Raw genomic sequence first — 27,531 nt, forward strand, 5'->3', positions numbered from 1 at the left:
CGCAACATTGTATAATGTTGTAGCAACTTAAGAGAAACGCTGTCGTTAAACTAAACTGCAGGGTATATCGGTGTGCACACGCAAACCCGGGCTACATTTCTCACTTTGCTTTAAATGGCAATTTTAATCTGGCCTCTAATCACGCATATTTCTTCTACAATGTCGAATTCATTTGCCATTCTCACCAAGCCCCTGACACAAGTAAGCAACTTTTCAAACCAATATTGCCCGAGCTTATAAATCGGGAGCTGCATGGCTGGTGCACATTTGATTGGAACCAATTCATGTCAACTGCCAACAAACAGCACCGTGCGGCACCTGATAAGCGGAGGTTTTTTTTATGGAGTCTAAAAATAGGCAGCTGCTATAAAATACACGCCTGCACCTTCGAATGATGTACGGGTCTAATGCTGTCAGCGATGTCCAACGTTATGCACAGGGCTTCGGTAACTACCGCAAGGACGCTTATGAGGACGCTAAATGTCGGCATAAGCCGGTTTACATCATCACGCTTGCCTACACGAGTGAGCATTATGACAATTTTATGAACCGGCCCCATCAATAAAAATGCCACGGAGATAGTTTTTCTCTGAGACGTGCTTTGAATACAAATGTAAACACCGTGCAGATGACATTGCGACATTAAGAGAAACCATTGCTGCAAATTAGGCCCAAATGAATATGTATGTGTGCTCTACTACAACAACAAAATCTCTGTCTTAGTCGGATTCAAACTAATACTATCAAAGGGCTGTCGTTAGCATTCTCAAGTCCCAAGCAGAAGAAACTCACCGTGAGATTAGATGTTGTTTATACGCGTGATTGTTGTTCGAGTGATCGGAAATTAGTGACTACTGTGGCTCGTTTGATAAAGCTCATGTCGGGCCTACTGACCTGTGAGTGCATTTATCAGGGTGGCAAACGTGAGAGTCGAGTATTGTACACACAGTTTTCAGATATAACACTTCCAAAGCAACATCAGCTGCATAATGACTTGAACCACCTATATTAAATTTGACTCAACTAAAAATAGTTGACCAATATTATTCACAGTGGGTTTTTTTTCCTATGAAGGAAATCTCCATTAGCCAATATGAAATAATCATCACCAGCATTGGTTCCAGAAAGCATATGCTGACGAGGCAGTGAATGTCGAAACTGGTCCAGAGTAAAAAAAAAAACTATTCATATTTTACCAGGTAAGGCCCACTGAGCTATGTAGCTCTTTTTCAGAAGCCACCTGACCACAAATGCATAGCTCAATGAAGTGGCTTATCATATGGAAAATTGCAGTAGCCACATACCTTAAACACATGTTGATGTTATATGTAGAGGAAAAAACCAGAGGACCCGGAGAAACATCCACAGGCGTCAGGGTCTGGTTTGAATCCACGAACTCATGTATACCAGGTGAATTAGTTAACATTTCGCCACCATGGCGAGAACAATTACTGCTGATGGGGATGTGTAAAAATATGTTTTTATTTTTTAATGGAAAAGTAGGTATGGAAAGAAGGTATATTGTCGGCTAATTTATTTTTGTTACATATGTTCACAACTACGCAAAATAATATCTTGCATTGTCAACAGAGATCAGTACTGTCCAACTCTCATTTGAGGATTGACTTTAATCATATTAACAGTATATTTACTCTTTAGAAACGCACAAAACTTAAGAAGAAAACATTCAGGGCAGTTACCCTGATATGAGAATAGGTTTTCCCCTTTTTTCTGGTAACAAAACAGGTGTTAAGATGTTAAAACACCAAACTGAATCCTTTTACAAGGAATCATGTCTGCATTAACCACAATACTTGTGGTCAGAATGCAAACAAAAAACATACTCTGATAATATATGCATTGTCTTTGAAACTGATTGGTCCACATCAGAGACAGCTTTCTTTCGAGCCTAGCCTCAATGCACTATCAGAGTAATGAGAGCTACCCTACTTTGAAGCAATCAGGGAAGACGGCGTTTTTCAGGCTGGAGTGTGCAGAGTTTTTGCGAACGACATTGTTTCCTGCTATGAAAACACTTCAGTTGCACTTCTCACAAATTACCATTTGTGATCGTTTATCGTGCAGCAGTCATCCTATCACCAACGCTGTAGCGCCCGCCCCCCTCCCCATGCATCGTCAGGGATAAAAGCAGTTTCACTCTCTACGCAGACTCATGTCTGATGGGAGGCTATGTGCCGAGTCAACTTGTGCTATACAGGGACAGCTGCCAAATAGGGGGGGGGGGGGGGTGCCCTTTCAAAGGTCTTGAGTGTTAGGCGTTTGGTGCAAAGCGTGCTCTTAAAAAAATTAACTTCTCATAATAATTATCATATGATGCAGAGAGTAAGATACAAGGGTGTTTTATTCATATTCTTATTTTTATGTTTACCTAACAAAGCCTCACGGAGTCTTACGCCTCTCTTTTAGGAGGCTATTGCCAAGTTATTTGCAGTTTGGAGGAACGATTGCTACGTTTATTCCAATTGGTAGGATTTTTTCCGAAAGAATAGTGATCCAATTCCAAATCATGTGTGTGCCCCTTTCTTATTGACACTCGGAATAGCCGTGCACGATGAAAGTACAGTTAGTCATCATTATTGTTTGGATTTCATCTTCTACCCTTTTTTATTGCGTCTCACCCGACACGCCCGTACCGCCGAGTCGCGTTCATAAACGTGCCGATTTCCAACTACAATTCCCTTGCGGAATTTTGGAATAAGGAATTGTCAAGACGGCTGCATTATTAAAATCGCATCCTTCCCCGTTTGGCCCGTGAGTGTCGACCTCGTCGCAATGACTCTCGTGGTGGTGGAGGAGGCGGTGGGGGAGGGGGGGCTGATTGTGATCGAGGTGCCACGCGACCCCCACGGAGGAGGAGGAAGGAGCATCTGCAAACGACCCGCCGCCACGGAACCACCTTCGGTGCATCGGGCAAGGGCAGGTCTCTATGGGAAGCTCCGAGCGGCTGGTGGATTTTCCACATTCCTATTGGAGAGGTTAATTTATTCATTAGGCAATCGCTTCTTGCCCCCCACTCGATAGCAGCTACTTGCCGGCCAGGTGGCGCGCCAGCGTTCGAGCGAGCTGCTTGCAATCACAACGCCAGCGCGTTCCATTCAAATCTTCGTTGAGGGTTGACTCGGCCCATCATCCCTCGAGGGTCAATAAAATAAGCTAAAACTTCGTGGGATAGTCGACAGTGGTTGTCCTATGGAACGACTCACCACCGCCATAGGAATGTGGAATTGCTGCCACTGGATCAGGGCTGCAAGCCGGGGAGGAGCACACCTCAATGCTCATTTTATCAGGAAACTACTCTGCCCTGAGTATGGTAAAGCCAGAGTGGGATAAGACCTCCTAGCATTGACCGAGTCAAGCAGAAAATTTAAAGCACCTCCTATTAGCACGGTTGGCTACGTACGGTGCGAAAGAAGTTGAACATAGTACATCCTGACACACAAGCTAGTCCGTGTAAAAGAGAGTAGATTTTTTTTAAATAAATAACCGATCCTACGTGGCACTTCTAAAATTTCGCCATCAAAAGGAGGCCACATTGTACAATGTTCATTGTCCCCGCTATGGTCTATCCATAACTTATCCGCAGTGGTGCGCATGCTCGAATTAACCACGACAAATGGCTTGGGAAAAGTGTCTCTGCATGTGAGGGAGCAGCTCAAAATCCAAGCAGTAATGGTCTGTCATCTGTTCCCACCCTGGTAAATCATGCCTCCCTTAAACCATCTACCGTAACACGGCCTCCCTCCCTCCCTTCTGGTATTCACCGTGATGTTCAACGTTGCCATTTTACAACCAGTCTGCTCAGCCTATCATTTCAATGCCCGACCAAACGAATATCTCTCTACCCGGCGCGCGAAAAGAATAACTACCACTCTTTGGAAAATGTAAATGAATGCAGCGCAGTGCTTACATGAGCACCGCGCTGTCTTGCTAGAGACTGCATTCTCTGTCGCCCTCTCCCTTAAAGCTATTTTTATCTCCTGTGCAACGTTTTCAGCTCAAATATGCAGGTGTAAGTACGCATCTCTCATTCCAGTATAAAAACACTAGATGTGCAATTGTTGTAATGACTGAAGGCGCGTGTCACTGCACCCTTTAACGTAACGTCCTGGGGCAATTTGTTTGAGGAAATAAAAAAAGTTCTTAAATACACTTGAGATAGCAAATGTGTTCCCATCAACAATGCGATGGATTTTTTTTCTTCGCGCTTCTGAATTCCAATACAATGCTTCAATGTACCCTACAATATTTTACGTGATTACCATGCAGCTCGGAGTATAAAAAAACGACTCGGGTGTTGTTTTATTCAATCTTGACAAATAATTTTACGAGGTCTGTGTGTGTTGCATTGATTACTGTGCTAAATAATAGGCATGTAACGATTCATTCCCCGGAGATTTGATGAATTATCACGATTTGATTACTTTTTTTCTCTCTCTTCTTTTTAATGTCTACCGTGCATCGTCCGTCTTGCTCGTACCGTGTGTATCGTAGCCAATGCTGGTTTTTCCTTTGTATTGGCTGTATTGCCCGTTTCATGAGCGCTCTCTCTCGTTTGTGAGCGTGTGTGTAAACGGTGTACATTTTCGCGAGCCCACGTGAGTTCACGTCCCTCCGTGCTAGGATCCATTTTGGCTACACCATTCCTGGATACGGTTTGTGATGATTACTCCCTTTTGATGCAGAGTAGCATTATTTTAATGAGCCCGTGAGAACGGGTAGTGTCATGAGACTCATCTTACATGCACCCACACCTCTCCCACTTTTAACCCCTAATTTTTATTGTTTTACAAAATTTTCACTGAGAAAGGATGTGGGCTAATGATGCTATTTTTTTTGTAAAATACTCTATAAACAATGTTTATTTAAACCAGGTAAGGCCCATTGACCAATATAGCAATTTTTCAGAATCGATCTGGCCACCAATAATAGCTCAACGAAGTTGCTTATCATGTGGACATTAATAACAGCCACATACTCTACATGAATGTTGATTCTAAATGTGAAGGGGGAAAAAAACTGGAGGATCCGGAGAAAAACTCCTCATGGCCACAAGGAAAAAGTGCAAACTCCAAATACAAGCCGTTAGGGTCAGTCTCGAACCCACGACCTCCTGTATACCATGCGAGGTAGTTAACATCTTGCCACCTCGGTGCCCAGAGTCACTGTTTTGCAGTTTTTATTTAAAAATACGTTAAAGTCGGTGCCTGCCTGCTGAAACAAGCGTAGGCCAGCAAATACCCTCGTGGTATTTCTAAAGGCAGAGAGAGGGAAAACTCTACATTCGTATGGCAGGGTCCAGTCTCACCACAGCACAACTGCCCATGCTCACGTTATTCTTACGTGCAGCATGAGGGACTGCAGTGAAACTGCCGCTCTTCGCACCTTCGGTCCCCACACGCGAACGGTTTCCCTCCACCAAAGGAAATTGCTTCCCTCACGAAAACTAATTTGCAACAAAATGACAGCATCTTTTTTTCGCAGTGAACGCGTGGATTGTGTGGCAGCAAGTTAAATAGCATCCGGCGTTACAAATTAGGTATGGGATCTACACATTCACACATTCGACCTTCCCCACCAACACCACCAGGGCACCTTTTCCAAGTTGTGCCAACGTTTGAGCTCTCTCAGAATCCACCTCATACTGTAAAACCGCACAGCTGAAGATGTAAAAGCTGCCGTTGGTGTAAAAGGGCAGCACAAGCGGCATCACAATGGGCAACACAAAAGACTCACAATGCAGAGAGCCGCCAGTTGGACTCCAAATTCTGGCGCGGCAGTTGAAACGAAAGTGCAAGCATCTCAAATGCTCCCATCCTCAGCTTAAACTTAAACTCTGTTCACCCAGCCGTGTGAATGGTCACCACAGTCAGTCGCTGCCGCGTTTGGTGGGGTAAAGTGTGGGTACTTCCACCCCTTCCAACACATCTGGTTATCGTGGGAGCGGAACGGTGGCGAAATATTAACTCCCTCGCCTGGTATGCAGGTGGTCGTGGGTTAGATCGTGACCCTGACGCCTGTGAATTTGGAGTTTGCATGTTCTCCCCGTGGTCGTGGATTTTTTTTCAAGGTCCTCCGGCTTTTCCCTTCCACATTTAGAAACCTTTGCTTCGAGTATTTGGCTGCTATAAATTTCCACGTGATGAGCCACTTCGTCAAAGATTTAATTTTTCATAGCCAGGTCCCTTCTGAAAAGGAGCTCTATAGCTTAGTGGCCCTTATCTGGTAAAATAAAAATAGTTCCGTTTTTAATGTATGTTACCTCCAGCCAGCTGATCAAGTAGCAAATAACATCACAAAATGTGATCACTGCGCAATGATTCTCTGACCCCCTTTATACAGATCAGTATTACGCAAAAATTACTTTTTTTATAATGAAGGATGTTTCCACCAATGTCTAACCGTGCACATTTAACTTAGCTAAACGTAAACCTCCGGCATGCGTCCCCCCTCTCTCTCTCAATGTTGTCTTGTGCAATGCTGAACTGCAGTCGAGTCTACGGTCGACGGGATGTCTACTTGAGAGTCGAGCCACTGCCAGTTCCGCTATGCAGACCAAAGCAAAGCGGGAAAATGTACGTTTCGCAAGGAAGTAATTGACAGCAACAGTCTGTTGTGCGCATTTTTTTTCCTATACTGCCATCTGCACCTCCCACAAGGGGCCACTGCCACCCACACAGAGACAGCCAGGCGGTGGCACTTCGCCTGCGACACCCCTAGCATTGTGCACACACCGTCTCGCCTGTACTCGCCTCAATAGTTCATACTTATACGTGTTGTTGTTGTTGTTTTTATTTACATGGCTTTCTGAAGAATTATCCCTCCGAGCTGGTCGGAAGCCATATTATATTTAAACGCAGTAGTGTTTGAGCCACATTGATCAATACCGCTTTTGAACTCAAATCGGTCCCGACTGGGTTAAAGCTGGACCTAAGTGGTGCAATCTTTGGAGCAGTACCCTTGAATTGCGTTACATTATTGAGCAGCGCATATCAGAGAGTGCGCCAGAAAATTGCAGCAGCTCGAGAAAAACTCGCCACGTGCGAAGGGAAAAACTCTCAATTAGCCGTGCAAAACGATGCCCCACTCACTGCATGCCTCCTGGCCACCTCACATTCCAAGGAGTGAGCGTCGTACAACTCCACGTGACCACCATAGACGAACCCCCTTGTCGCCACATTACTTCAACAACAACACCACCAGGCTGAATCATTACACTGCAACCACTATCGATTCCACATTCTCCACGATAAACATAATACTTGCAACACGTGCAACTAAGAATGACCCTGTGTCTGACGCAACTCTTCCCCCAGCATAATCGACCGTCATACTTTCGAGTGCTTTAAATTCAAGAATCAATATTATTTTGTTTCATTTCTACCATCTTCTTAGCACTGTCTCATGTTTTCAATCCCATGGCAGAGAGAGAAAAAAACGTAGTTTATTGTTACGTGGACTATGTATATTTGTTGAACATATATATATAGCACTGCACCTTCATAAAAAATAATATTTAAAGTGAGTATTGGGGAGTATCTATCTCTGAATCCATCCATGAGCCAGTGGTGGATATTCCTAATTTCCAAGGTGAAAACCAGTCTATCCAGCACATAGGCTTTCGCGACCAAAATTATCCATAATATATATATTTTTGGGTTAGATCGCATAAATATAAATATGTCGTTAAACCCACCACCACCGGACAGCCAATTAGTAATGTTTGTCACATTAACAAAACATGCCAATTTGTGACGAGTTCAGCACACCAGTGTGTTGAAGAGTAAACCCACAACATTTTCAACATATTGCTATGAACTGGTAACTAAATACCAATTGGCTGTGTTGGGTGGCGGTGGGTTTAACGACACATTTATATTTACGTGATCTAACCCAAAAATACCCGATTACAGTCTAACCATATGACACCAACTGTTTTACTTGCAACAGATGTCATTATCTCAAGCCCTGAATGATGAATGGTTGAATTCATCACCGACTGGGATGTGAACATATGACCTTCTACCATCGCTGAATTCAGTGCTCTAGCGTAGCACTAATACGCCAAAAGGAAAAAAGGCTCTTAAAACAAATACCGTGCATTATTTCCCCATAAATTTCTACAGAATTGATTAATATCATGTATTGGATATATGTCTGGCATCTCTTTCTCACATTGTGTTATGATCCCCGCAACGTGGGCTAAGTCCTGGCCACGTGGAGCACCAGAGGGCATTGTTAACTCAATCTGGCATGAGCTGCCTTTATATTGACTCGCGCGAATGCAAGTGTGAAGTTTTGTCAAGTTATTTAAATCAGCGCGGAGAGAAGATGGCAATAGGGCATAGTACTGGCCACACCACCCACTCCCTTTATGTCATGCTGGCTTCATCGTATGCTCACCAACAGCACTTGCCCTGACGGCAGATAAGGCTAAATATGGAGGATGTCTGTGAGAGTGTGTGTCTTTTTATCGGTGTCTCTGCTGATGTGTGATATATGTGGTGGAGTATTGGCAATGCAGTAAATTCAATGCACTAAGATCCTGCAAGTTTGAGTAACCAGCTTCGTCAAGTACAATGAGTGGCGACCGGTATCTAAACCTGGCCTTGGAACTTCGCCAAGTCAAATAACCCTGAATTAACACCTGGCACTGTGTATAATCGCCAGCACTAGGGAGGCAAAGGTGACCAGTTGTGGTGCCAACCCAAACACCTCCTTGTGTGTTGTGAATCGCTCAATAGGTGCTTGCTATCAGCATGTATCCCTTCCAGCAGCCTTTAGGGCTGATTGAGAGATCCTCGTCTCTTTTTATAGATTTACATTCTCCAAGTTAGCATTTATGTTAGTTGGGGATTGAGTTGCCCTTGGCAGTTTATCTTCTTTCCGAATTAGATGCAAGGTTGGAACGCACTTCTCTTTTTCTCGTTAATGACCTATTTTACATTGCTCACAATTGCTAGTCTGATCACGTTCTTGGTAGATTTTCAGTACTATGGCAGCCTTAATAGTGAAATGCAATTCTGCACGTCATTAGTGAGAAACCACAAAGCATTCTTCAATTCATTAAACGGTTGTCGAATAGCAATCTCGTTTGACTTTAAGCTTGATAAATGTGAAATCGTGCAAAGGTCTGGACAGGGCTGGAAATTAGTATTACGGAGTGACAGCTCTTTATGGCCAATAAGTGCCAGGCAATTAACTCCAATATTTTGGTTAATATTTATCTTAAGATATTAGCTGCAAATGCAAACAAATGTCAAGTTACTGACCCACAGGGGCACGCCTTGCACACAAGATAGTTTGCGATGTCACAGACCATGCGGTTTCACATTTCAAAGCACTTTGCACGATCATTCTGCAGGCCACAGAATTGTATTAATGATGTTTACGTGTAAAATATTTGCTGCGAAAGGCATGAACATTTTGACACATTCGTAATTGTATTGATCAAACGTTTTCTCGAACGCTTGCGAGCACACCGAGGTGCATTGCACGAAAGTTAATCTGCTATAGAGTTCGGCAATTTTTTCACATTTTGGGGTTTCACTTACAACACCAGCAAGCGGATTAATTTATTCATGGAAATTATGTGACGAGGTGGTTTGATATACTTCAGAGGTGACTTTATGCTTTAGGTCAATTCTGTAATAATTAATTTGAAGTGCTCATGTTTTGATATTATTTCGTGGGCGAGCGTAATCATCAATGTGTTCTCCTTCTGCTTCACGTGTGTATGGATGTGTATGGGAGAAAAAAAAACTGCTTAAAAAACACGTCTTCTTCTTATTGAAGTGATGGCCAGAAAACAGCAGGAAATAATTGCCTCAAGCATTAAAACAGGGATGGTGTCTCGTAATTGTTATCAGCTAGGCCGAATGATTCAAGGTTGAGGCCAGCAGGATACACACACACTAATTGCAGACGCCAAAGCAGATTCCCAACATCACACTGGGTTTGTGGCACTATAATACTGTTGAATTAATAGCCAATGGGTACGAGAACACAGCAAAGCCCCTTATTTATTTTCTTACGTAAAACTATTTCAACACACGTACAGAGTGAGAAACACACTTTGCTTTTACATCTTGAAGTGCAGGTTTTTAATAACTTAATTGCATAAGATTATTCAGATTTTATTTTAAAGCACGTATTGCCTATTTAAACTGCATTAATCGTTCACAATTCTAATCATCCAATACTATCCTCTCCTCGCACCCATTGTAGTGTCTGTACACAGCTCTGAAGATGCTCGCATCATGCGCACTCAGCACTCACCTGGTGGCTGATGTTTTCATCTTTTATGGCTTTCATTGCGGTGGCTATAAGTCATGGGGTGCACTTTTTCATCCTGAAAATAGTTTGCTTCATCAATAGTTTCATAAACTATATCTGCTCGAAAAATAATGACCACTTTCTTGCCTCGGCACTACTCTGGCCGTCTTCATGAACAATCTATTTTCGTACATTTTCTCAGTTGCATCACACGTAGTGGGGCTCCGTTTTGACTGTATGCACTTGGATGAAATCCATTTTGTTCATTGTGAGCGCCTTCCACCACTCGCAGTCAACCTAGACGTGCATTTTGTGCTTGCTCGGGTAAAAAATATAAAATAATCCACAGCCCTTTGAAATTCCACTGCTTGTTTGACCATATTTCTCCACGCTAGTCAGCACGGGTAGGTGAAATGGTGCTCAGGAACGGTTCAGAAATCACTCGCCACTGATGTTAATAGGGAGAAAAAAAATCTAATTCAGATCTCAGGGTTCTCAGCGCAGTATGCTAACTACCGCGCCGCCACATCGATGATTATTGGCTCGATAGAATTCAGAGATTATCGATTCACTCAAGTCACTCCCTCGCCGACGGTCAGTCACCTCCCAATAACTCTTCTATTGCTCCTACCATGGTTACTGTTTCCGTGAGCTTCACTCATTGATTCCCCCACTCAGGCTGTGGGGGAATCTCTCACCCACTCACTCACCGACTCTCTCTCTCACTCACCACACTGAAGTCCAAAACACTTATCTTTCTTCATCATGGGACCTCCTTTGCCAGTACCAAAATATGATAATAGGTTTTCCCCTTTTTTCTGGCAAAACAGGTGTTAAGATGTTAAAACACCAAACTGAAACTTTTACAAAAATCATGACTGCATTAACCACAATGCTTGTGGTCAGAATGCAAACAAAAAAAACATACTCTGATAATGTATGCATTGTCCTTGAAACTGATTGGTCCACACAAGAGACAGCTTTCTTTTGAGCCTCGTCTCAAACGGTGTTAGACAAGAGCATGCCAAAAGGAGGTCCCATGATGTAGATGCTCACCCCGAGCTCTCATTACTCTGATAGTGCATTGTCTTTGGGCTGTACGCCTTTTAGCGTCCTCTGGTCTAACACCGTTTGAGACGAGGCTCTAAAGAAAGCCGTCTCTGGTGTGGACCAATCAGTTTCAAGGACAATGCAGATATTATCAGAGTATGTTTTTATTTGTATTCTGACCACAAGCATTGTGGTTAATGCAGACATGATTCCTTGTAAAAGGTTTCAGTTTGGTGTTTTAACATCTTAACACCTATTTTGTTGACAGAAAAAAGGGTTAAAAATCTATTTACACTTCTCTTTCTGCTTCTTCCCTCGCACTGCTCCACTTTGGAATCCCCTCCCATCGTCTGTTTCCAAGCTCAATTCAAGAAACTTGCGTCTTATTTGGGTCTTTTAGTAAAGTCACGTCATGTAAATAAAAATATCACGACATTTCGATCGCAATGCAAGCAATCGTCTTCAGGCGGAAGAAAGAGGGGGAAACTTGCATCTGTTACATTGATCGTGCTTTTTGTTGCTGGCCGTTCAATGTGTTAGCTCTCTGGACATGTGTTGGATTTTAGCCATGATATTCAATGACCCTGGTTCATAGCAAGCCACCTCCTGCACAACAGACCACATCGCTGGTTTATTACAGGCCCACCAGCTGATCCTCTTCCCCATAACCCGATGAGGATACACATACAAACAGAGATGGTATTAAGACAGAGAGTTTAGAGGAGTTAGGCTTGCATTGACCCGATGCTGCTGTAATTAAGTGCTCCCAAAAAGGCAGTGTGGCTGATGGAATGCGTAAAAAAATACGTTTTTGTATCATGTATTGTATATACAAATGTGTAAATCTGCATAGGTTCTACGTACAAAGAGTGAGCCCTTGGTATGGGCCATTGAGGAAACCAGAAGCGGGTGCAAGGTGCAGATTCAATAGGGACACATAAGCGCTCCACCCCATCAACGTACACAAGCGGGCACTTCGTGTACTTCACAAAATCTGTCCCAGAAATCTGAATTAGAGAGGGCACAAATGTGTGAAGGCAAATTGCCTGCTTATTATAAAAAGAAAATCAATAAATGTTCATTAAATAAAATGAATGCATTGATTGCATATCAAACAATACGTTTCAAAGCATCATGCATTTTAACGCTTGGAGCAACCCGATAATGCATTGGCAGCGGTGCACAAGAACGAATAACAGAACGGCTCACGTACGTCAATAGCACCGTGGCCTTATATGAGGAATGTTACTTAATAGGCCCTTCTTCGTATAGCTACGTGCTGTGAAGAAGGGGGGTGGACATTGTCAACTGTGATTGGAACGTGATTAATTTAGTAGATCTGGGTTGCTTTCAGGAGTCGCGCTGGAGGGAATATGGCTAAAATGTTTCCCTCTTTTTGTCCGCAGGGCCCTGAGCAATGTGCCGATTTCTCTGAACGAGGTCCGCTGAGTACGGCTGTTTTGAAGGAACCTATTGTTTGTGTCTTCTTCCCCCCACCTCCCACACATAACCTTCTATCCCGCTCTTCCTTCAGGCTGAACGCTGTGTTAAGACCTCACCTCTTTCTCCCTGCAAAATAAAAAAAAAATACGGCAAGAGCGCAGCAAATTGTAGCCAGAGGTGCAGACGGCCCGAGTTATTTTGAGGATGCTTTCTGAAAATATAAATTCTGCGCGCACGCACAGGGGCTAATTAAGCATGATGATAATAGCTCACATCCTCAGTCGCCAAGGACCCTGATGTGCTCTGACACACGGCGATGCTTATTGACGTAAAACGAGTCTCTTCTTCTGCCTCACAGCTGTCGGCAAGGAACAACCTGTCCTGCAGGGGAGCAAGTGCACCGCGCCTTGTATAACTTACGCTACGATGTCAATTTTAATAAAGGTCGTTTCGTGGTAGCCCACTACCAGGAAGAACTTCAGAGGACATACGAAGTAGGTGAATATATTAGTAAAGTATTCATGATACCTAAAGCACTTTGAAAGTAAAAAAAAACATCGCTCAAAGGTTAGCGTTGTTGCATTTTAGGTTTATTATACCCTCTTTGTAGTTCCGTGTGAGTTTTTGTAATATTGTCTGTGATGTTACGTGCCCGTAACGGAAAATTCACGTGAGATTAAACAATGGTCTGCTAGACAGACATTCCACATGGAGCGCTCTGTATGTTAACCTCGTGCCATTCACACGCAGTACACTGCATTGTTCGTGCACCCCAAGACTTTGTTAACAATTTATCATTCACAGCCCTGAGTCATTCCACTGCGGGATGAAAGCCTCCCGGCGTCATGCCAGTCGTGGGGTTTGTTTGACCATACTTCGCCACGCTGGCCTTTGAAGGTGGGCGCAGGATCACTCATGATATCGCTCGTCATGGCCGAGAATACTCAAGATTGACAGGTTCGTACTGCAGTGCGATGACCACAATGCCACCGCTTCACCCCATGAACCAGTCTGCATCTCAGTCGACTACAAAAGGTATGATGATGAGAAACAATAGCTTGTTCCATGTATATATCAACTTCTCTGGCACCATACATAGCCAACCGTACTAATCGGAGGTGCGATTAGCATGGTTGGCTATGTCCGGTGCTATATATCTGGGTAAATACTGCAATACGATTTTTTTCTCTCCAGATAAGCCGATGTCTTCATACACAAAAACACCCAATGAAGAAATTGGACAAACGCCCCATTGCAGAGCCCTGCCCAACAAGAGTTGGCAGACTCGGAGAGACTCGCCGTGATAGAGACAGGCAGGTTTGTTGTTCACAGTATTGCTACTAACTAGCAGGAACCCGGCAAACTTTAATGGTCAAAAGGATGGCGAATATGTACGGGGACTGATGATTTCATGAACTGATGATCCCGCTTCACCACCCCAGGTCTCGTGACGGTGCCTCCATTCGCTCCCTCTGTGTCTCGTGACGTCATTAGGCCTCTCCTTTCCGGTCATCATCAACGTGTCGAAATCCTGCATCGATGGACAATTCATTCGCAGCTCAATTCGAAAATGTCATCACCGCTGTTCTTGATGAACTCGTGCCCATCCGAACACACACAAAGAGAACAGGGAAAGCACGCCGCAGAAGCTGGTGGTCACCGGAAGCGATCGCTGCAAAGCAGATTCAGAGGAGGCCGGAGCTTCTTTGGAATAAAACCGGTTTGGAGAATGTCCAATTCTCTTTCAGAGCGGCCTGCAGATCTGCCAAACGACTCACAGATCGTTCCATGCTCTGCACGTCATTGAGTCGGCTCGCGACTCCCGTGCTCTGTGGCGTGTCGTGAAGGTTCTGCTGCACTCCAACCACCTATCGATGAGTCAACCCGGTCTGTGCACATTACTTGTGACATTCTTCCCGGTTTGCCATCTGAGTTTGATTAACCTGGAACTAATGCAAAACTCGAGACCCTGGCACCAACCGTGTTTAAAAATGGCGCAGGAAAACACCGCTAGTCAAAAATGTTGGCAGATTCAACCCGTTGCAGTCAGTATACTGGAAGTTCTACATCAATGAGACAGCTCTACTAAAGATCACTGATGACCTATACAAGATCATGGATGATCGGTGCGCTACAGCATTGGTTGGCCTCGATCTCTCAGCCGCCTTCAACACCATTGAGCAGGAGATACTCATCGGGCGAGGAAAGTCAAGGTTCGGTGTATCGGGTACAGCACTGGGCTGGATTGAGTTGCACCTACTGTACATGGTCAATCAGAGTTTGTCAAGCTAGGCGACGAACAGTCATCGCCTATGCCGTGCCCAGTTGGTGTACCACAGTGGTTTGTGCTGGGGCCCTTCCTATTTTCAACATACAGTACGTCGTTCCGATCGCCGATGTCATCTCATTGCATGACATCAAGTTTCATCAATATGCTGATGATCCACCATAGTACACCGCAGTGAAGTGAAAGTTATATATGGAGAGACTTGGCAACCTCGAAGATTGCACACGAGCGGTGCAATGCGTGTGGTTTGCACGAAACGAAATGCTGCTTAATCCAGATAAATCAGAGGTTGGCACTCAGGCTCAGGCAACAACTTTGTGGGAGGATCAGGTGCAGTGGTTGCAGATTCCCGGTTCACTTTTCTACTCATCTAAAGAGTGTCAGCACCATACTCGACCAAAATGTTGTTTGATCACCACGTGTAAAATATAGTCAGGTCCTGCGATTTTCATATCAGTGCACTACGACGCATTCACCAACATTGCGTCACGACATAGCCAAAATGGTGGCATGTAGCATAGTATCGACAAGACTCGATTTTAGCAACTCACTACTGTACTCTATGAGACATATGGCAAAAAACATGACCAAGCTGCAGCGTGTACAAAATTACTTGACACGTGTCTTGACGAGTACTACAACATTCGATCATGTCCGTTCAGTGCTCGTAGAGCTGCATTGGCTTCCAGTTGCTGAGCGAATACATTATAAGGTTGTAGTTATCATACACACAAAGTGCTTCCCGCAAATGAACCACAATATATTACTAACCTCCTGAAGGAGCATAAACCATCACAAAAACTCCGGTCATCCTTGCAGTGGCTTTTGGCTTGCCATTGAACATAGATGGTTACCTCATCGTGTGCTTTCAAATTTGCTTCTGCGGCCGTCTGGAATGGTCTTCATTCCAATATTAGGAAGCAAATGGAGCTATGCACTTCAAAGTCTAGATTGAAAACTAATTAACATAAAAGTTACTGCTTTTTGTGTATAGTTGTCCTCCACCCGCACCTCCAATTTGCATGGTTGGCTACGTATGGTGCGAAATAAATTCAACATACATATCCCAATCTTGCATGACGTAATTTCTTCTCTCGTCATCTCCGTAGCGTCTCTTCACGTCATCATCCCCTCTCTCCGCTTCACCAATATCCCACATTATGTCATCAGCCTCTTGCCCTCACCACTCCTGCCTCTCTCTCCTACACCTCAGCAATGTGGCTCGACGTCACAACCCACCCCTTCCCCTCACCAATCCTACTTCTCTTGACGTCATCACCCCTCTCACCACCTCAACCCAATCGGGCTTGACATCGATACTCCTCCCAACAGCACCCCAGCGTCGTGTGACGTCATCGACCCCTCCCCCTGAGCCCAAACTCTCGTGACGTCATTGCCGGTGCGTTACAGACACGTGCACGCAAGAACAAGTGTTCTACAATGGCAGGTCTGTCTTTCAATTGGAAGCCAAATTCACCGATTTTCAACCAATTCTCACCCGATGCAGATTTGGCACAGTGATGGTATTAAATAATATTAATACACCCACAGCAAAACAACTGGCACTACGAAAAAAAATGCTGCATTTGTATGTAGCTTATTTTATACCTATTTACATATCCATCCCATATACAATAGCTGGCAACGGTTCTGATACAATGCAGATACTGTATTTTAAGAGGGGGAAATTAGTATTCATGTCTTTCAATTGTTTACTAATCTGATGTTATGGTCGCTGTAAATTTGTCACTGCAAATTATGTAACAATATTTTGCGAAATGTAACATTTCCCCCACGTTCGGCAGTAATTCAACTGCAATACACCTTTGCACCGTGTGCACTTTTACGACCTTTTTGTCATAGCGTTTATTATATTCATCAGTGTGCATGCAGCGTGGCTGCATGCACAGAATCAACTAAACAGATTATAAAGCACCTGTGCAATGCTTGCTATATATTGGCTTATTGATTTGCTTTCATCCTGTTAGGATCCTCCCTTTCAAAGTCAGCAGTGTGAGGCTAGCAGGATAAGATGATTGTCCTCCGTTTGGAGGTCGCTGGAGAATATTACTGCATAATGTCTTCATTGTGCTGGAAAAATACCGTAAAGGCTGCTCCCGGCCAAGACATTTCAATGCTCAGCCTCTCAGCTCCCAAGACCTCAACTTCTCTGCAAGTGTAGCCTGCAAGTCAAAATTGGAGGCAACTATTTCCGCGATTGAGTTTGTCGAGTGGCTGCGCTACCTAACGCCATTATCAATGTCGATCTGACTGCACCGCCATCATGGGAGTCATCCCATGTTCGATGAACACCGTTTGATTCTCTTCACGTAATGCGGTACTTTTTCATGAACCTCTGACTGGGATTTCATGTAAAGTGCACCACGACAGCGTCACTAATTTTTTGGGCGCATTTTGTTCTGAAAACATGCAGACGCTACCACACACACGGCTTAGTCGTGCAATGCCCACGGTAGTCATGGGAACAAAATAAATGAAAAAAATATCTAAAATGAAACCAAAGCGTCTGAAAATTCTTACTGAAATTGAAATAAATTATGGACATGGGACACGTCGCGGAAAACGACGCCGTGGTGACGTTCGTGACTGAGGTGCTGGCCAAGTTGGCTTCGGCCCAGGAGATGAATCGCTGAGGATTTGTCGACAGAGATAGTCAAGTTGCGGGGCACCCTGGCAATTCACCCTGGCTATTTGGCGAGGCGGTATTATGGCCGCTTGGAAGATTTGGTGATTGCAATTCATTTCACAGAGTTGGACTTGACACATTTACCACTGCAGCCGTTATACACAATAAACGCGTCTGCCCAACGAGACTGTTTTTGTTTCCTTTCTTGGTAGAAAGTTGGATACATTTTGTTGAAAAGCACGACTAGTTATTTTTTTTAATGCTGAGAGCAATCCTTTGATGGCAAACGGAATTATAAAGAGACACTCATTAGCTATTCTGACACTTGGCGAGTGTTTTCGATGTGTGTGTGCTTGGGCATGTGGGTTTTTGAGTGGGTGGATTGGTGTGAATGGGTGAATGCTTGAGTCATCCTTCCCCTGCACCTCTGATTAGCATGGTTGGCTACGTACGGTGTGAAAGAAGTTCAACATATATGCATACAGTGACACTGTCTGACAAAGCCAGCACATCACTAGCCTGCAGATCGAATACTGTTATAGAGACCACACGTTTGGGCCAACGCTGGAATGTCGTCATTATATCTTGGGTGAGGCACCCAGTTCTCACCTTGCTGTGCGATGGATAGAATTTATTGTGAGGCGGTCACGGCAATTGATGATGAGCACTCACTGATTCACTCCAGCGCTCACTGGTTCACTCACACACTCACCAATTCACTCCCCCACTCACTGATTCACTCCCGACTAATTCACTCCAGCGCTCACTGATTCACTCCCGCACTTCCTGATGCACTCCAGCACTCACTCATTCACTCCCACACTCACCAATTCACTCCGGCACTGACTGATTCACTCTGGTACTGACTGATTCACTCCCCCACTCACTGATTCACTCCAGCACTCACTGATTCACTCCAGCCACCTCGCTCATTCGCCTGTCAGTCCCCTCGCTATCACATTTCTCTTGCTACTACCACGATTTTTTACTCGCCGATTCCAGGTTGAGGACTGTCTACCAGAATGACTTTCGTTTCTTCCACAGTGTTCAACCACCACACTGCAGGTCACATCACTTCTATTTCTGCCTAATTCAACGTACTGCTCCACTTTAAAATTCCTCTTATTGCCCCTTTTCTCCATACTCTTACAATAACCCTGCTCAAATCAAGAAAGGTGTCCACCCTTATCTATTACAACTCTGATAGTGATGTTTCTTGCTGTCCCTTGATATTTTAGGCCTTTGTGCCTGTGCTCAGCCTTTTCACTGAATAAGTGAGTGAATAAAGATTGGGAGAGACTGAAGTATCAACTTTATTGCACTGATCTCCAGCCAGTTCAGATTCAGAATATGTATTTATCCTGGAGTAATCCAATAAGCCATGAAGCTCGTTGTCACTGATGCCCAGTCGTCAATATGCCTTGTCTAATTTTAACCTCGTCATCTTTCCGGACAACCAGTCAGGCGCCGGTCAGTGTGCCGAGAGAAGGGTGTGAACCAGGGGCGGTTTCTTCATTAGGGCGATTGGGCGACGCACCACCAATGTCATTCAACCACAGAGTCACGCTAGCCGTCACTGTGCCGCTGGATATAGTCCAATCAGCGTCATGCTACGTTCTGTGGAGTACCGCCTCTTTTTGGGCGATTTCCCTCCAGCTGAGAATCGCCCCGAGTGGTCCCATAGACTTAGATTCAAAGATGTTTTTTTTCGAACGGGGGCGCTGCAATGCATTCTCTATAGGTTCCGGGAGGGCTCGCCCTAACGTGCCTACGTCATCATACGTGCTTACGTCATCATACGTAAGCACGTTTCATCCAACAATATAATTTGTCGCCACCTAGTGGAATCTTTAATAAAATAAACCTGAGTGGTTTGTTTTAATAGTGAGTATAGAAACAAACAAGATGTATTGTAAGAGTCACTTTATTTTTCATTAATATTAAAGAAGTGAAGTTGCCTTTACATGCTTAAGCTGTTAAGTTATCCATTGCATGGGTGGACCTTATCCTTATCAATCATCCAGACATTTGCCCCCCCTGAGAGATTTTGCAGGAGCCGCCACTGGTGTGAACCCATGTCAACAGCTCCCCTTCCATGGCACCGGCCCTCGAGAGCCACCGGCCCAGTGTGTGCAGGTGGCCTGTGGCCACCTACACACACTGGCTCCCTCGAGCGCAGCTTAGCAATGAAGAGGCCAATAGGATCACTTTGGCGTGGATGTACAGCAACGAACGGTCAAATAAGATCCCTCGGGCATGGTTGCAGCAATGAATAGACCAATTTAGGTCACTCGGGCATTGTGTGCAGCAATGAACGGGTCAATTAGGTCACTCGGGCACGGTGTGCAGCAACGACAGGGTCAATTAGGGCACTCAGGCACGGTGTGCAGCAACGAATAGGCCAATTAGATCACTCGGGCATGGTGTGTATCAACGAACGGGCCAATTAGGTCACTTGGGCACGGTGTGCAGCAATGGATGGGTCAATTAGGTCACTCAAGCATGGTGTGCATCAAAGAATGGGCCAATTAGGTCACTCAGGCATGGTGTGCATCAACGAATGGGCCAAATAGGTCACTCAGGCACGGTGTGCATCAACGAATGGGCCAATTAGGTCACTCGGGCACGGTGTGCATCAACGAATGGGTCAATTAGGTCACTCAGGCACGGTGTGCATCAACGAATGGGTAAATTAGGTCACTCAGGCACGGTGTGCATCAACGAATGGGCCAATTAGGTCTCTCGGGCATGGTGTGCATCAACGAATGGGCCAATTAGGTCACTCAGGCACGGTGTGCATCAACGAATGGGCCAATTAGGTCACTCAGGCACGGTGTGCATCAACGAATGGGCCAATTAGGTCACTCAGGCACGGTGTGCATCAACGAATGGGCCAATTAGGTCACTCGGGCACGGTGTGCATCAACGAATGGGTCAATTAGGTCACTCAGTCACGGTGTGCATCAACGAATGGGTCAATTAGGTCACTCAGGCACGGTGTGCATCAACGAATGGGCCAATTAGGTCACTCGGGCACGGTGTGCATCAACGAATGGGCCAATTAGGTCACTCGGGCACGGTGTGCATCAACGAATGGGCCAATTAGGTCACTCGGGCACGGTGTGCATCAACGAATGGGTCAATTAGGTCACTCGGGCACGGTGTGCATCAACGAATGGGCCAATTAGGTCACTCAGGCACGGTATGCATCAACGAATGGGCCAATTAGGTCACTCAGGCACGGTGTGCATCAACGAATGGGTCAATGAGGTCACTCGGGCACGGTGTGCATCAGCGAATGGGTCAATGAGGTCACTCGGGCACGGTGTGCATCAACGAATGGGCCAATTAGGTCATTCAGGCACGGTGTGCATCAACGAATGGGCCAATTAGGTCACTCGGGCACGGTGTGCATCAACGAATGGGCCAATTAGGTCACTCGGGCACGGTGTGCATCAACGAATGGGCCAATTAGGTCACTCGGGCACGGTGTGCATCAACGAATGGGCCAATTAGGTCACTCGGGCACGGTGTGCATCAACGAATGGGCCAATTAGGTCACTCGGGCACGGTGTGCATCAACGAATGGGCCAATTAGGTCACTCGGGCACGGTGTGCATCAACGAATGGGCCAATTAGGTCACTCGGGCACGGTGTGCATCAACGAATGGGCCAATTAGGTCACTCGGGCATGGTGCGCATCAACGAATGGGCCAATTAGGTCACTCGGGCACGGTGTGCATCAACGAATGGGCCAATTAGGTCTCTCGGGCACGGTGTGCATCAACGAATGGGTCAATTAGGTCACTCGGGCATGGTGTGCATCAACGAATGGGTCAATTAGGTCACTCAGGCACGGCAGTAAGGGACGGTCCAACAAAATCACTCGGCGGGCCGAGCAAGGCATCTGGAAGCCAAATTCAGCCCTCGGAACAGAGAAAATAAAAAATAAAGAATGGAACGAAGTGCACTATTGTATAGCATGCCAACAAAAATAAATACAATAAGGTACTCGCGATAATGTCATGTGCCCATCGTGAATGAGTGACAATGATGGAGAGTCCAGTCGTGGGTCTTGATGCTAAGTTCTATGATTTCGTGGCTAAAGTTTTTTTTTTTACGTGCACTATCCCATGATAATGCTAATTTCTATCCAGCGTTCAATTTTTTTCTATTCAAATTAAAGGATTGAAATGTGGAAGAAACATAATACTTTTCGGCCGCTTTGAGTCTCGCACAATGGCGCTATTTGTGTGGCGGCGTACGGGGAACCAATCAGCGCGCAACAATGCCTCTTGAAGCACGAGGCCAGCCACGTGATCTTTGCCCATCACTCACGAGAACAGATGCACAATCAGGCTAAGTGTACACACACGAACGCTTAGACATTCGTACAAGCGGACATTGTGACAACGTTATTTCAAAGGGAGCCCTCGCATCTAACAGGCTCGATATTTGGCCATGAAGGGGGCCATCCAGCAGAGCCGTAGACCTCTCCAGTTGTTCGCATTCTGCGTGAGTCTCGCTGCCACGGTGGCAACAGCAGGTCGTTCTCATGCGAACAAAGAAAAGCGTTCGCCTTCTGGAGCCAGCCAGCCCCGGCCGCGTGGCATAGCGGTGGAGTGAGAGGAGGTTGCAAGTTCAGGTTCCTCGTTGCACGTTCATATTTTGAATTTCTTTGGCGTCATACACAGGATCATGATTCAGTCCATTGTCCCTCTGGCGATGGTAACATTAATGCAACTTTGTTAAGATGTCTACGTTGATTGTCTCAAGGTAGACTCGCCCCTGTGATAGGAATGAGGAATGTTCACACCTGGCTCGGGGGCTGTAAACGGGAAATGAGTCCGACCTAAATACTCAGCTGGAAATCCACAGCTCTATAGCGTTTGGTTATGTAGCCAGCGCAGCAATCTGGCTCAGTAATAAACACAATAGAGCCCTCCCTTCTCCACCCCCAATCTCTGCCACTATTCAACATAAACACCGCGGATATATTTTAGATATCTCCCCCTCTCCCCTCCATCTTCCCATTAGAAGATCCCACACCACCGCTAGTCGTCTCCAGCACCTGCTGAATACGCCCACACCCTCGCATCACCCACCTAACAAGGCGAGAGCCGTGCACTGGGACTCCTGTCAATCAACCATCGTTCACGAGCGGACGACAACCCCCGCCGAGACGCCCATTTCTCTTTCAGTGATCTACTGAGGAAATAAAGACAGGGCAAACCGAGGCGCAGCTCGAGAACGTTTTTTTTTTCGATGTAACATGATAAAGAATTTTGACTTTAAACTTCCGTGACTGCAGGAATTAATGCTCTTTAGTTCTTTCGGTAAAAGCATGTATATAGAAAAGAAGAAATAATAATAATAAAGTGAATACAAATATCACGACGTTTCGATCGCAACACAAGCGGTCGTCATAATAACCCCTTTTCCCGCTTGTGTTGCGATCGAAACGTCGTGATATTTGTATTCACTTTATTTTTATTTTTTCTATCTACGTGACTTCACCGAAACAACCAAATAATATGATAAATAATGTGTTTCATCAAATAGGCAATTTGAATAGAGACACACACGGATCAAAAACTCGGTTATCCACAATGACTGCTCTGTCGAAATTGAAAGCACCATAAAAGCCCATATGGAACGATACACACACGATATACCTCTCTTCCGTGTGTGGTGAGTGTGAGTTTAACTCCAGGAGACAAACACATTTGTGCATTCGGGAATAAACATTCGCTATTATGATAAACCAATTGACTTTGTCGGCAAGTCACTGGAAGATATGGGAATTGATGGGCGTAGCTGTTAAGAGAATGGTAAACCAACCAGAAGGAGCAGCACGTGAAGGACTAATCAAGGAGAGCGAAAAGTTGAAATTTTACACGGATTGATCTCCCGGGCCGGTGCCACAGAGGCGGAGCTGCCACTACGGCGTTCACCCCCTCGGCAAACTGACCGGCTCCCGACCGGCGGTCCGGGAAAGATGACGAGGTTAAAATTAGACGAAGCTTATTGCCTACTAGACATCGGTGAAAACGAGCTTCATAGCTCAATGGATTCCTACAGCACAAAATAAATATTCACATTCTGAACTGGCTAGAGATCAATGCAATGAGGTTCATGTTTATTTGCTCGCTTATTTTGCGCAAAGGCTGAGCACTGCAGTGGCGCCGGTATGGACGGTCTTCATCAGGCATCAGATTGGAAATTGCTCAAGATTGGCTACGTGGCTTGAGGGGCTGAAGCGCGCGTCAGCACTGAGGCAACGTGCTGGGTTTAAATAGAGGCAGCCCTCCCACGGCCACACATCCGAATTCTCATGTGCATCACGTCGACGGTCTTTGAGCGTTATCATCGTGGACTGCGATACAAATCTAAATGATTATAAAGTTTTCATTTAATAAAAAAAAAATACAATTTTCGCAAAAAAAACAATTCCATTTGATTATCACGGCAAACCTGCACGTGCGTGCCCTCTTGAATTGGATGCGAGCAGTATACTGAAGTGACTTCAGAAATAGTTTTGGCAGCGTCTTCTGGTGGCCATATCCCCAGCACGATGTGACGACCAGTGGCAGCTCAGCAAGGCTACCCACATTTCTAATGCTGAGATCATCCGGGTTTTGCACAAAAAATCACACCAACATACAAACGGAAATGAACACATAATGTTTTCTTCATAGCTGTTTTTTGTGTTTAGTTTGTTGTCCTTCCTTTGGATTAAAACGTTTGGCTGCGTACTATGAAAAAGAAGTTCAACACACATACAAGGCAATCTCTGAAGATTATTTGGAGCGGAGCAGTTTAGAACTTGAGACCCAATGCAATTTCCCCACCCACTGATAGATTTCCTTTGCCACGCGATTGGACACAGTAGTACACACCTGCGATCCAGGCAGGGTTTCACAGATGACCAGAAATCAAAAATGAAAAACGTTTCCCATATTGGTAGAAAGTAACGGTGAGAATCAAAGTTTTGTCTGACAAATACACAATGCATTCCTTTGGATTTATGGAGCAATTCATGCGCTGCCCTGTGTGGCTTGACATGGGCAGCGCCAGCAGCAACCAATTAGGAGGGGGGGGGGCAGGACATTGAGTTTATGGCACCACTGGGCAGGACCCTTCTCTGGGTCACAGTGATTCTGTTTTTATAACGCATGCTTCCATAAAGCAGGTGTGCAACACGGCGGAAAAGTGTTTTCGGTACAGGCGATGATAATGGGGCCTTTGCAGCTGTGGTGTGTGCCTTATTGTGCTCAGGATATCCAAACATGCATCTCTGGGGTTCTGCCATTCCACAGCACAAAAACCAACATTTCATCAAGCATGGTGAACGGCTCACAAAGGCTTGTTCCCGTGTCTCGATAATGTGCATGTCTGCTGCTGCTACTATCCGTAGCCCACAGGTATTGTACCTGGTTGTGTTTCAACCCAACGGAAATTAATACTATTATGGTTTCCTCCTCCTTAACCTAGCCTTATCCCCCAGTTATCATCCAACTTTTGAGTTGAAAAGCTGTCGAGACAAATGTCTCCCCATGGCCGGAACTATTTGTGATGAATAGTGTTGAAATGTCTATGTGGTAATTTCACAGCCAGCACAAGAAACTAACACAATAATTATGGCCTATGTGCACATCATACATTTATCTGTAGAGGATAAAAATGTCTAGGACATACACACCCAGTTTCCTCCCACGGGTAAATAAATATTCACAATCGGACAACATTTCTAAGCAAAAGTCCTCCAGTAAACAGTCTCGAAAGACAGCGGTGCATACAAAATAAAGCCTTGCTATGAGGCCAGACTACACGCTGCACGTAACACGGCATGTCTTCAGAACTTCTCTCGTCGCTGCTTGTAGACAGTGCTTGGTAGCTCGGCTTACACTGCCACTCTGTTTCTAGAATCTTCTGAGATTCACCCTTTGGCTTATTTTTTGCCGGCAACACAGCGGTACTCAATTATAGAGAAGCATCAGCACAATGTCTTGGGTAGTGGATGGATGAGACGCCTTCTCATCAATCCTCTTCTCCGATTTGCTGACAGACCAAGCCCTCCTAATGAGGACTAAAAGAGTGGGACCAGTTTAGAAGACATCAGGGTTAACGATCGCAACCCAATAAAATGTTGTTTTTTTCTTAGACACTCAAATGCGTTTGCTTAATTTAAGAAAAATATAATCTAACCATAATGATCACTAATGCTTAATTTTTTTTTCAACAAAGCTTTATAGATATTATGTTAACCCATTCCTATAACATAGATATTTGACAATAATGCACTTGACTAAGCAATCTCATGATTTGCACAAAATGTGAAAAAACTAAAATATCGATGGGAAATGTATTTTATTTTAAGAATATAAGTAATTAAACGTGTATGTTAATTCACCGTAATGCTCTATAAGTTATGTTATGAGTTAAGATGAAAAAAATATTATTTACAAACATTATTACATCTATACTCTTTGGTGTTTTCGGTAAAGTCATGTTAGGTATAAAATAAAATGAATCACGACGTTTCGGGCGCAACACAAGCGTCCATCATCAGGTGGGAATGCATGGTCTGCTGCTGAGGCAGACTGTTTGAAAACAAAAGCTTCAAATCAAGATTATTACATATATATATAAAAGGGAAATTTGTGAATATGTGTCTGTTCGAAATGTTTAGCATACTTCCCAACATGCAACAAACTTAAAATTTGGCATGTGGGTAGCTTCCAGACTGTAGACAATGCAAAAAGTATAAAAATAGACTTTTGTATTTTGGGGGGGGGGGGGGCACAATAATGGATATAAATTTCGATTTAAAGCTTTCGTGACTGCAGGGATTCATCTTCTTGGTTCTTTCGGTAAAGTCACGTAGAAGGGAAGCAAATCCCTCCCCGTAGAGGCGGTTAAATTTAACCGCCTTTACGGGGAGGGATTCCACGTAACTATTGCTTCCCTTCTATGTGACTTTACCGAAAGAACCAAGAAGATGAATCCCTGCAGTCACGAAAGCTTTAAATCGAAATTTAACCGCCTCTACGGGGAGGGATTCCACGTAACTATTGCTTCCCTTCTACGTGACTTTACCGAAAGAACCAAGAAGATGAATCCCAGCAGTCACGAAAGCTTTAAATCGAAATTTAACCGCCTCTACGGGGAGGGATTCCACATAACTATTGCTTCCCTTCAACGTGACTTTACCGAAAGAACCAAGAAGAATAATGGATATATTTTGCACGGCAAGTGAGCGGTGACGTCACATCTGTGATGTCACCCGCATGCGGCAGCGTTAAGCAGTGTGCCTGCTGACGTCACGCATCCCCCCCACCCTCCACGTAGGCCGTGTATTAATCCAAGACAAGAAAGCTAGTTAAAGCATTAGTTTAGTTTCAAAATGTATGTCTTAATATGAAAATGATTTTTTTATCCTCTCACTGACCAAACTATTATTTTGCATTTGACCATCAATGTTTCCTTTTTTGCAAGCAAATATAGTCGCTGAATGTACGAGGACATCTTTCACTGAGCAATCTTCTCTGAAAACTTAGCGTTGGCTGAATTCTGGACGGCATTACCTGCAGTGCATTATGTACAGTATTGTCATGTTCCAGCTTGTTAGCCATGTGCATTTTTATATATTTTTATTAAAACATCTGCCTACAAAGATTGCGCATCAAAGCGATAGATGGATATGCGTGCATGTCAACCACAGTCGTGGCGCACCTCCTGCCAAGAAATACCCCGACGACGCCACGTTGTAATCATAAACAATAGTAGGGCATTTTCTCCAGAACAGAGC

The 27,531-nt window shown here is 44.7% G+C and overlaps 1 protein-coding gene across 3 annotated transcripts in view; it reads right to left on the reverse strand.

The window, feature by feature from the left end:
- Nucleotides 1–27,531, reverse strand: part of LOC144937540 (gamma-aminobutyric acid receptor subunit beta-3-like) — a 272,017-nt gene that overhangs the window by 144,019 nt on the left and 100,467 nt on the right. The gene's annotated exons all lie outside the window — the stretch shown is intronic.

The sequence above is a fragment of the Lampetra fluviatilis genome, chromosome 19 (genome assembly GCF_964198595.1).
Source record: "Lampetra fluviatilis chromosome 19, kcLamFluv1.1, whole genome shotgun sequence".
NCBI classification, from domain to species: Eukaryota; Metazoa; Chordata; class Hyperoartia; order Petromyzontiformes; family Petromyzontidae; genus Lampetra; species Lampetra fluviatilis.